This window comes from Theropithecus gelada, chromosome 19 (genome assembly GCF_003255815.1).
Source record: "Theropithecus gelada isolate Dixy chromosome 19, Tgel_1.0, whole genome shotgun sequence".
In the NCBI taxonomy this organism is placed as follows: Eukaryota; Metazoa; Chordata; class Mammalia; order Primates; family Cercopithecidae; genus Theropithecus; species Theropithecus gelada.
In genome coordinates, this window is record NC_037687.1 from 25,004,576 (window position 1) to 25,016,836 (window position 12,261).

Below are 12,261 nucleotides of genomic sequence, written 5' to 3' on the forward strand. Positions count from 1 at the left end.
GGAGTGAGCTGAGATCGTGCCACTGCACTCCAGCCTGGGCAACAGAGTGAGACCCTGTCACACACACACACACACACACACACACACACACACACACACAAAATGAAACCAGGAACAAAGAAGCAAATACTGAAATAAATAAATAAAAATAAAATTAACAAAAAGAAGCAAATACCGTACAATTCCATGCCTATGAGAAAAGGTAAAACTCTACGGGCAGAGAGCAGATAGTGCTTGTCAAGACCTAGGGAGCAGCTGGAGAGAGTCACTGCAAAGGAACAAATGAGGATCTTCGGCGGGTGCTAGAAATGTTCCCTATCTTTATTATGGTGATGGTTTCTGGGACTGTATATAATTCCCCAAACTTATCACACCCTAGAAAAAGAATGTATTTCAATAAGAGAGTGAACAGGGAGTCAGGTAGGCTGGGCACGGTGGCTCACGCCTATAATCCCAGCACTTTGGGAGGCCGAGGAGGGCGGATCACCTGAGGTCAGGAGTTTGAGACCGGCCTGGACAACATGGTGAAACGCTGTCTTTACTAAAAGTATAAAAATTAGCTGGATGTGGTCACGGGCGCCTGTAATCCCAGCTACTTGGAGGGCAGAGGTGGGAGAATCGCTTGAACCTGGCAGGCAGAGGTTGCAGTGAGTTGAGATTGTGCCACTGCACTCCAGCCTGGGCGACACTGAGACTCTTGTCTCAAAAAAAAAAAAAAAAAAAAAAAAAAGAGTTGGGGAAAAAACCGAATGGATTTTATAGGACATAAATTATAACCTAGTAAATCAGAAGGACAACAAAATAAAATTATTGAGCAGGCAGTGGCGTAAGTCGGTTCTAACTCTTTTAATCCTCAGAATGGTCCCTCAGATGATACTATTATTATGATCCCTATTTCACAGATGTAGCAACTGAGGCAGAAGGCGTCTGGGAGACCCGCCCGAGGTCCCAAGCTAGGAGGGGGTGGACCCAGTCTTGATATTCATGTCGTCAGGTTGCCGGCCTCCTTGCTGGTCTCTGTCCCTTCCATTTTCTGTCCTTCATTTTACTCCTGTTCTCAAATTTTTATTTATGCATGTGTAGAGATGGGGTCTTGCTATGTTGCCCAGTGTGGCTTTGAACTCTTGGTCTCTAAACGATCCTCCCGCCTCGGCCTCTCAAAGCGCTGGGATTTCAGGGGCAAGCCACTGCACCTGACCGCCACTCGTGTTCTCTTCTCTCCTGTTTTCCCCTTCCTAGGTTTCAACGGTCAGTGATTCTCTGCCCTGGTTCCCTCTCTCCGTCTCTTCCCTCACCCCCATATGTCTCTGTCCCTCCTGGTCTCCAAACACCCTCCCTTCCCCCAGCTGTTTCCTCTGCCCCTGACCAGGACTAATTTAGCAAATGCTGCAATCCTCTTATGGCAACAGCCCAGCCTCAGCAGAATGGCAGGGGAATTAGCGAGGATTAGGTTCAGACGCATGACCCGTGGGGGAGGGGACTTCGGGGAGTTTTATCGAAATGATGCCCCCTCCTCCTCCACTCCTATCCCCTCCATGGAAAAGCACTGGTGCCTGGGGCACACACTGATGATAAAATCACGGCTAAACCCTTCACGGAGCTCCTCCTAGGTGCCAGGCACTGATTGTTAAGCCCCTTCACTCATTGAAACGTCAGTACAGCTCCCTGAGGGAGGGGCCGTGCCCGTCCCTGGTTTTAAGGATCAGGAGAGGTTAATTAACTTTCCTGAGGCAATTGGGATCCAATGTCAGCCTTCCTGGTGCTTCTCAGGTTAAAGATGAAAAAACACTGGAGGGAAGTAAACTGAGGGGGCCGGGGGGTGGGGGTCACACCGCAAGGGGGCGCAGCTTTGTCGGGGTAACTTTGGGACGATTTTTTTTTTTTTTTTTGAGGCGGAGTCTTGCTCTGTAATGGCGCAATCTTGGCTCACTGCAACCTCTGCCTCCCGGGTTCAAGCGATTCTCCTGCCTCAGCCTACCGAGTAGCTGGGATGACAGGTGCGCGCCACCACGCCCGGCTAACTTTTGTATTTTTTAGTAGAGACGGGGTTTTGCCATGTTGGCCACGCTGGTCTCGAATTCTCGACCTCAGGTGATCCACCCACCTCTGCCTCCCAAAGTTTTAGCCTCCGTAAAGTATGGAGGAGAGAAGAGAGAGAGCGAGAGAGAGGAGAAACACACACACAGAGAGAGGGAGAGAGAGGGAGAGAGAAAATGCATTTCAGAGGAGAAACGGAGAGCAGGGTGGAGGAAGAGAGGAAGAGATTAGGTGGGAACAGAATAGACAAAACAGAGGCCAGGAGGAGCCGGAGGATGTTATCCACTGGCCACATTCACACCTCACTGTGCAATTTCCAATACAAAGGACACCATAGGAATCCAGCTCCTGACATTCACCTGGGGCGCTGGGCTGGGAAAGACAATGACTGGGAGGGAGGGATAATTAAGGACAGAGTGAGGGGACGGGTGGGCACTGAGGCGACACCTGTTACTCAGCACTTTGGGAGGCCAGGCGGGAGGATCGCTTGAGGCCAGGAGTCTGCAGCTGCAGTGAGTCATGATTGCGCCACTGCACTGCAGCCTGTGTGACAGAACGAGACCCTGTATCTAAAAAAGAAAAAAAAAAAAAAACAAAAAAACCCACTATAGGCCGGGTTCAGTGGCTCATGCCTGTAATCCCAGCACTTTGGGAGGCCGAGGCGGGCGGATCACGAGGTCAGGAGATCGAGACCATCCTGGCTAACACGGTGAAACCCCGTCTCTACCGAAAATACAAAAAATTAGCCGGGCATGGTGGCCGGCGCCTGTAGTCCCAGCTACTCAGGAGGCTGAGGCAGGAGAATGGCCTGAACCCGAGAGGCGGAGCTTGCAGTGAGTCGACATTGCCACACTGCACTCCAGCCGGGACAACAGAGTGAGACTCATCTCAAAACAACAACAACAAACCACTATCAACAGAGTAAAGAGGCAAGTCACAGAATAGGAAAAAACATTTGCAAATCACACATTTTTTAAGGGATTGATAATCAGAATATACCGACTCCTAAATAAACAATAAAACAACAACAACAACAACAAAAAAAAACCCTGATTTAAAAATGGGCAAAGGACTTGAATTGACAGTGCTCCGAGAAGATATGTAAACGATGAATAAACACTCAACAGTCTGGCCAGGTGTGGTGGTTCGTGCCTGTAATCCCAGCGCTTTGGGAGGCGGAGACAAGCAGATCACTTGAGGCCAGGAATTTGAGACCAGCCTGGCCAACATGGTGAAAACCCATCTCTACTAAAAATACAAAAATTAGCCGGGCATGGTGGCGGGCACCTGTAATCCCAGCTACTTAGAGGGCTGAGGTGGGGGAATCTCTTGAACCTGGGAGGCGGAGTTTGCTGTGAGATGAGACTGCGCAACTGCATTCCTGCCTGGATGACAGAGCAAGACTCCGTCCTCCTCCCCACCCCCAACCCCTGCCAAAAACAAACAAACAAACAAACAAACAAACAGAAAATAAAGACAGACCATGCCAAGTTTTGGTGAGGATATGGAGTAACCGAAAATGTACACTGGTAAAATCGATTTGGAAATCTGTTAAGCGTTATCTATAAAATTTGAACAAATGGCTTATCTGTGACCCCAAAATTCTACTTCTAGTATTGTACTAACAGAAATGCATACATGGCTGGGTACGGTGGCTCACGCCTGTAATCCCAACACTTTGGGAGGCTGAGGAGGGTGGATCGCTTGAGCTCAGAAGTTTGAGACCAGCCTGGATGACATAGGGAGACCCTATCTCAAAAATAAGAGAGAAAGAAAGAGAGAGAGAGAGAGAAGGAAGGAAGGAAGGAATACATCTGTGTAATCACCGCCCATCAGCACCAAGCTGTATGAGCCATGATTGCACCACTACACTTGGTTTGTGAATTTTCCTCAACCAATGTTTTACTTCAATGCCCCTATAGGTGGGCCAGAAAGGAGACATTTTCCAGAGAAAACCTGAGGCCCAAAGCAGTAGATGAAAAAGCAGCTATTTTCTATGAATTTGGGAAAAAGAAACTCTATTCCCAAGAGAAAGGGAATGTGGTCTAAGATACCAGAGAAAGGAACCAATTTTCTAAAAACACAATAGACCTTATTTTATTTTATTACTTTTTTTTTTTTTTTTAGATGGAGTCTCACTCTGTTGCCAAGGCTGGAGTGCAGTGGCACGATCTGGGCTCACTACAACCTCTGCCTCCTGGGTTCAAGCGATTTTCCTGCCTCAGCCACCCAAGTAGCTGGGACTAAAAGTGTACAACACCACATGTAGCTAATTTTTGTATTTTTAGCACAGATGGGATTTCGCCATGTTGGCCAGGCTGGTCTCGAACTCCTGACTTCAAGCCATCTGCCCACCTTGGCTTCCCAAAGTGCTGGGATTACAGGGATGAACCACTGCGCCTGGCCCATTTCGCTTACATTTTGCATCGTTAATAACCCTGCCCCTTGGGGAATTCGCAGTGCATGCCAGGAAAATTCTCCCTGGCCCCATGGCGGCCCGTCCATGGGGCCACCATTCTCAGCAGCTTCCTGTGTGTCACCCTTCATGCCTGCTGTGCATGTGGGAGCAAAACTGTGCCTATGTCTTGTTTTCCAATTTCTACACTTTCATTTTATGTTTTTTTTTTTTTTTTTTTTTTTTTGAGACGGAGTCTTGCTCTGTCGCCCTGGCTGGAGTGCAGTGGCGCGATCTCGGCTCACTGCAAGCTCTGCCTCATAGGTTCACACCATTCTCCTGCCTCAGTCTTCCAAGTAGCTGAGACGACAGACACCCGCCACCATGCCCGGCTAATTTTTTTGTATTTTTAGTAGAGACGGGGTTTCACCATGTTAGCCAGGATGGTCTCGATCTCCTGACCTCGCGATCCGCCCGCCTCAGCCTCCCAAAGTGCTGGGATTACAGGCGTTAGCCACCACGCCCGGCCTTCTTGTCTCTTTACTTTGCTGCTCAAGCATGGTTCAAGAAACTTGTGTTCTTTTTATTTTTATTTTTTTAATTTTTTGAGACAGGTTCTTGCTGAGTCGCCCAGGCTGGAGTGTAGTGATGCCATCACAGCTTACTGCAGCCTTGACCTCCCACACTCAAATGGTCCTCTCACCTCAGGCTCCTGAGTAGCTGGGACTATAGATATGCACCAACATGCCCGGCTAATTTTTGTATTTTCGGTAGAGATGGGGTCTTACTTTGTTGCCCAGGCTGGTCTCAAACTCCTGGGCTTAAGCGATCCCTCCCACCCCCTGCCTCGGCCTCCCAAAGTGCTGGGATTACAGGTGTGAGCCACTGCGCCTGGCCTCCCTTTTTTCTTTCTTTTCCTTCTTTTCCTACTTTTCTTTCTTTCTCTCTCTCTCTCTTTCTTTCTTTCTTTCTCTCTTTCTTTCTCTCTGTCTCTCTCTGTCTCTTTCTTTTTTTTTTGAGATAGAATCTCATTCCGTCACCCAGGTTGGAGTGCAATGGCACGATCTCAGCTCACTGCAACCTCTGCCTCCCACATTCAAGTGATTCTCCTGCCTCAGCCTCCCGAGTAGCTGGGATTACAGGCACCTGCTACCCATGCCAGACTAATTTTTGTATTGTTAGTAGAGATGGGGGTTTCACCATGCTGGCCAGGCTGGTCTCAAACTCCTGACCTTGTGATCTGCCCCCCTCGGCCTCCCAAAGTGTTGGGATTACAGGTGCGAGCCACTGTGCCCGGCCTCTATTTCTTGTATCTGTCTTCTTATTTTTTTTTCTTCTCCCCGCTGTACCCCACCGTGACGCCCCGCTTCCCAAGCTTATGATGTCTTCCCACTTCTGCACCTCTCTCTTATTTTCTGTTTTCTGGGAATAACATTTGAACTCCTCCAAGGTCTGATGCCATCTGGCCCTGGCTCAAGTCTCCATCCTTCCTGCCCTGGCTTGCCGGCCTCTTCCTGTCCCTAAACAAGGCAAGCTCTGAGACAGAGGCCAGGTGTGGGGCTGAGGTGGACAGACAGGCTTGCTGCTGAGCTGACAACAGCCATTCTCGAAGTGTGGTTCCTACTGCAGCTCAGTGGTGTCAGCATCACCTGCTAATCAGAAACTGAAACTTTAGGGGTGAGACCCAGGGATCTGGGTTTTAAGGAGCTCTTCAGGGGATTCTGATGCCAACTAGATCTTGAAAATTGCTGGCTTATGGCTGGGCATGGCGGCTCATTCCTGTAATCCCAGCACTTTGGGAGGCCAAGGTGGGCAGATCACTTGAGGTCAGGAGTTTGAGACCAGCCTGGCCAACGTGGCGAAACCCTGGCTCTACTAAAAACACAAAACTTTGCCAGGCATGGTGGTGGGCACCTGTAATCCCAGGTACTCGGGAGGCTGAGGCAGGAGAATGGCTTGAACTCAGGAGGCGGAGGTCGCAGTGAGCTGAGATTGCGCCACTGCACTCCAGCCTGGGCAACAGAGGGAGACTCTGTCTCAAAAAACCAAAAAACAGAAAACAAAAAAAAAAAAACAAAAAGGAAAATTGCTGGCTTAAACTTGGTGCATCCGTGGGGGCTGGGGAGGAGGCTGGGTTTCAAGATAATAATGTTGATCAGTACCTCTTGCAGGGGGGAGGTGAGGTGAGGCAGGGTGGCTAGTGACATTGCCCTGGGGACAAACTTGCAAGGACTGGGGAGGATTCTCCAAACCAGGGGAGCAGGGGAGGGATCAGGGAGGGTTCTCTGTGCCAGGTCCCCTCCTGAGCAGATGTCATGATAAGAGATGCCTGAATCCACCCAGGCCCACTGTATAGGTGGGGAAACTGATCCTGGAGGGAGGAAGGCTTTTACCCAAGGTCACACAGCTGATAATAACGAGGACCTCCAGGGCTTCCCAGCTGCTCTGAGACACTGCCTGGAATGTTCAGTACAAGGGAGTTGGTGAAATATCAGAAAGAGAAAAGCAGCCCCCAATGGCCAGGGGCTGGCCTTGCACTCACATCCGCGCCTTCCATGCTCTCTCTTTGGATAGAATGGATTTCAGGCGGGGCACCGTGGCTCATGCCTGTAATCTCAGTACGTTGGGAGGCTGAGGTGGGCAGATTGCCTGAGATCGGGAGTTCGAGACCAGCCTGGCTAACATGGCGAATCCCCATCTCTACTAAAAATACAAAAATTAGCTGGGCCTGGTGGTGGGCACGTGTAGCCCCAGCTACTCGGGAGGCTGAGGCAGGAGAATCGCTTGAACCCAGGAGACAGAGGTTGCAGTGAGCTAAGATCGCACCATTGGACTCCAGCCTGGGTGAAAGAGCGAAACTCCGTCTCGATAAATAAATAAATAAATGAATAAATAAACAAATAAACATTATTAAAAAAAGAAAGGATTTCATAAAACACGATGCATGGTGCAAGAACTGGATTTAAACAAAGAAACAAGCACAAACGCACAAGGTTATTCCTTGTGTTGCCCTGAGCTCTCTGTAATCACGTCTGAACCCAGAGAGAAACATGGTGTTCAAACCACAAAGATCCACGTCCTCCTATTCTGTCGAATACAAGTGACACTGTTTCTATACAAAATCCCTAGTTCTGGGTACTCCTCATCCCCCTCACCTTCAAGCTAAGAGAATCAGAGTGACCCTCTTTTCCCTGATAGCATCGAACCCAGAGCAAAACCACTTTTCTTATATGTTAAAACTGCAGTAAAATAGGCATAACATACAATTAACCATCCTAACCTTTAATTTATTTATTTACTTTTACGTTTTTAGAGACAGGATCTCTCCTGTTGCCCAGGCTGGAGTGCAGTGGTGCTATCTTGGCTCACTGAAACCTCCACCTCCCGGGCTCAAGTGATCCTCCCACCTCAGTCTCCTGAGTAGTGCCCACCATCACGCCTGGCTAATTTTTGTATTTTTAGTAGAGACAGGGTTTCACCATGTTGCCCAGGTTGGTCTGGAACTCCTGGGCAAGAAATCCACTCGCCTCAGCCTCCCAAAGTGCTGGGATTACAGGCATGAGCCAGGGCACCCGGCCCCAAACTGTAACTTCGTACTTATCCAATATTGAACTCCTCATTCTCCCCATCCCCAACCCTTGGGAACCTCTAGCTTATTTGCTGTCTCTATGAATTTGTCTATTTTAGATATTTCTTGGGAGTGGAATCATACAATATGTGTCCTGGCTTATTTCATCTAGCATAAATACTTTCTAGGTTCATGGAGGTTGTAGCCTGTGCCGGAACTTCCTATTTAAGGCTGAAGAATATTCCATTGCATGAATAGACCACATTTTGTTCGTTCATTTGATAGACATTTGGATTGTTTCAGCCTTTTGGCTATTGTAAAAGATGCTGCTGTGAACATTAGTGCACAAATATTTCTTCGCTTCCCTGATTTACATTCTTTTTTTTTTTTCCCTGTTTTTAAACATTTTTTTTTTTGTTTATTTTTTTTGGTATAAAAGTCACTCTGTTTTGAACCCTTTCCAAAATTATCAAACAAGCTCAAATCCTATAACATTTGCTATTAAAAGCAAGGGCAGCCGGGAGTGGTGGCTCATGCCTGTAATCCCAGCACTTTGGGAGGCCGAGGCGGGCGGATCACCTGAGGTCAGGAGTTTGAAACCAGCCTGGTCAATATGGCAAAACCCTATCTCCACTAAAAATACAAAAATTAGCTGGGCATGGTAGTGGGTGCCTGTAATCCCAGCTACTCGGGAGGCTGAGGCAGGAGAATCGCTTGAATCTGGGAGGCAGATGTTGCAATAAGCCAAGATTGATCGCTCCATTGCACTCTAGCCTGGGTGACAGAGCGAGACATCATTTCACAAAAAAAAAAAAAAAAAAAAAAAGGCAAGGGCAAAAGCCACAATTCCTTTCGCATCAATCTAAAACATACTTTCAAACACCCTCTTACTGAGAGGCCCCAAAGATTCCCTTCCCTTTCGTGTTCCTCCTTCTTGCAAGAAGACACTAAACTCAACTTTGCTTGACTACTGGTGTCCCTCTGATGGTCTTTAGCTGATGGACATTGACAGGTATCACCAAGTCAGTCTTCAAAACCAACCAGCTGGGCATGGTGGCTCACACTTACAATCCCAGCAATTTGGGAGGTTGAGGCAGCAGGATCGCCTGAGCCCAGGAGTTGGAGATCAGGCTGGGCAAGAGAGCAAAACCCTGTCTCTACAAAAAATATAAGAAATTAGCCGGGCAGGGTGGTGGGTGCCTGTAGTCCCAGCAACTTGGGAGGCTGAGGTGGGAGGATCGCTTGAGCCCATGAGGTCAAGGCTGCAGTGACCTGTGATCATGCCACTGTACTCCAGTCTGGGCAACAGAGCAGGACCCTGTCTCAAAACCAAAACCAAAACCAAAACCAAAAACAAAACAAAACAAAACAAAAAAATCAACCTATGCTCCAAAACCATTTCTGGAGAAATAATCAGATTCCCTACCCCTTCACCTACTAAGCCTAGGTAGAGTCTTTTGTCTTAATCTTTGCCAATCGAATATGCAAAGTTTTCTTTTTTCTTTTTTTTTTTTCACAGAGTCTTGCTCTGTCACCCAGGCTGGTGTGCAGTGGTGCGATCTAGGCTTCCTGCAACCTCTGCCTCCTGGGTTCAAGCAATTCTCCTGCCTCTGCCTCCCAAGTAGCTGGGATTACAGGTGCCTGCCACCACGCCCAGCTATTTTTTTGTATTTTTTGTAGCGATGGGGTTTCACTATGTTGGCCAGACTGGCCTCAAACTCCTGACCTCATGATCCGCCCACCTCGGCCTCCCAAAGTGCTGTGATTACAGGCATGAGCTACCACGCCTGGCCTCGAATATGCAAAGTCTTACATTTGATTTCTTTTAGAAATTACAATGCCGGGCGCTGTGGCTCAAGCCTATAATCCCAGCACTTTGGGAGGCCGAGACGGGCGGATCACGAGGTCAGGAGATCGAGACCATCTTGGCTAACACGGTGAAACCCCGTCTCTACTAAAAAATACAAAAACAAGACCACTAGCCGGGCGAGGTGGCGGGCGCCTGTAGTCCCAGCTACTCGGAGGCTGAGGCAGGAGACTGGCGTAAACCCGGGAGGCAGAGGTTGCAGTGAGCTGAGATCCGGCCACTGCACTCCAGCCTGGGCGACAGAGCAAGACTCCGTCTCAAGAAAAAAAAAAAAAGAAATTACAGTGAGGGGGACCTTCTACTCACATCTTACAGACCAAGAAAACTGCGAGATCATTTCTGTTGACAGCAGGGCCATCATCTGCCTTGGTGAATAATGTGTTCCCAGCTACCGAAAAGTGGAACAAAATGTGCAATTATGGTAAACTGTTCCCAGAAAGGAAGCAGAATATAGATACAATGATGAAAGGATGCCACTATGAGATACTAAGCAACCGTTTAAAAGAGCGCAGTGAGGCCGGGTGCGGTGGCTTATGCCTGTAATCCCAGCACTTTGGGAGGCCGAGGCAGGTGGATCACGAGGTCAAGAGATCGAGACCATCCTGTCTAACACAGTGAAACCCCAGCTCTACTTAAAATATAAAAAAATTAGCGGGGCATGGTGGTGGGCGCCTGTAGTCCCAGCTGCTGGGGAGGCTGAGGCAGGAGAATGGCATGAACCCGGGAGACAGAGCTTGCAGTGAGCCGAGATTGTGCCACTGCACTCCAGCCTGGGCGACAGAGTGAGACTCCGTCTCAAAAAAAAAATAAAAAAAAATAGTGCAGCGAATTTGTAAACATACCATCTGTTTGTTTTACAATTTATTTATTTATTTCCAAGACAGGGTCTCGCTCTTCTGTCGCCCAGGCTGGAGTGCAGTAGTTTGATCATGGCTCACTGCAGCCTCGAATTCCTGGGCTCGAGGGATCCTCCTGCCTCAGCCTCCCAAGTAGCTGGGACTATAGGTACCTACCACCATGCCTGGCTAGTTTTTAAAATATATATATATTTTGTAGAGATAAGGTCTTGCTATGTTGCCCAGGCTGGTCTCGAACTCCTGACCTCAAGTGATCTTTCTGCCTTGGCTCCCAAAGCCCTAGGATTACATGCATGAGCCATCATGCCCAGCCACTATTTGTTTTGTTTCAGTTTATATTTATTTATTTATTTATTTCGCGATGGAGTTTCACTATTGTTGCGCAGGCTGGGGTGCAATAGTGCGATATTGGCTCACCACAACCTCCACCTCCCAGGTTCAAGCCATTCTCCTGCCTCAGCCTCCTGAGTAGCTGGGATTACAGGCATGTGCCACCACGCCCAGCTAATTTTGTGTTTTTAGTAGGGACAGAGTTTGTCTATATTGGTCAGGCTGGTCTCGAACTCTCGACCTCAGGTTATCCTCCTGCCTCGGCCTCCCAAAGTGCTCGGATTACAGGTATGAGCCACTGCACCTGGCCAAACTTTCTTATATTTAAATGTCTATCTTTATAAAATAGTACCAGTGAGCTTGTTCATCTGTTTATGCCTTTATTGGCCAAATAAATAGCCACAGTGCAAAATCTCCGGGGTCACTACTGTGTTCCCAGCATGTCCTGTACATGAAGCCGGACAACACATGTGATGAGGAATCATTGCTGGGGATGCTGCTTTCTACAACAGAACTCTAAGTATCCGGTGAAAACAATGAGCGAGGCCTGTTTATGTCTGAGTTTTATTGAATTTTGAAATTGATTGCATGAGTCATTTCTTTTTCTTTCTTTTCTTTTTTTTGCGGGGGGTGGGGACAGAGTCTCCCTCTGTTGCCCAGGCTGCACTGCAACCTCCACCCCTCAGGTTCAAGTGATTCTCTTGCCTCAGCCTCCCAAGTAGCTGGGATTACAGGTGCCTGCCACCAGGTCCAGCTATTCTTTTTGTAGTTTTAGTAGAGATGGGGTTCTGCCATGTTAGCCAGGCTGGTCTCGAAATCCTGACCTCAGGTGATCTGCCTACCTCGGCCTCCCAAAGTGCTAGGATTACAGGTGTGAGCCACCATGTCCGGCCTTGATTGACTAATTTTTAGCTCCCCGTATCATGAGCCTTGTCAATCTCCTTGACCCCTGAACCCACGTGGGTCCTGCTATGAGGAGATGAGAGCAGCCAGGGGTCTGACACAGCGGATGCATCTCGAAGGGACCTGACTTGTGTTAACCAAGGTCATGGGTTCCCTGTATACATCAGCAGCGGGTTCATTCACTCACAAGAGCCGATCAGCAGCGGCCCATGGAAACATCCATCAGAACCTGTGTCCCCTCCTGGTTGGAGGGGAGGTAACTACAAGAATGAATAGTAGGGGCCAGAGTGGCCTCAAAGGACCA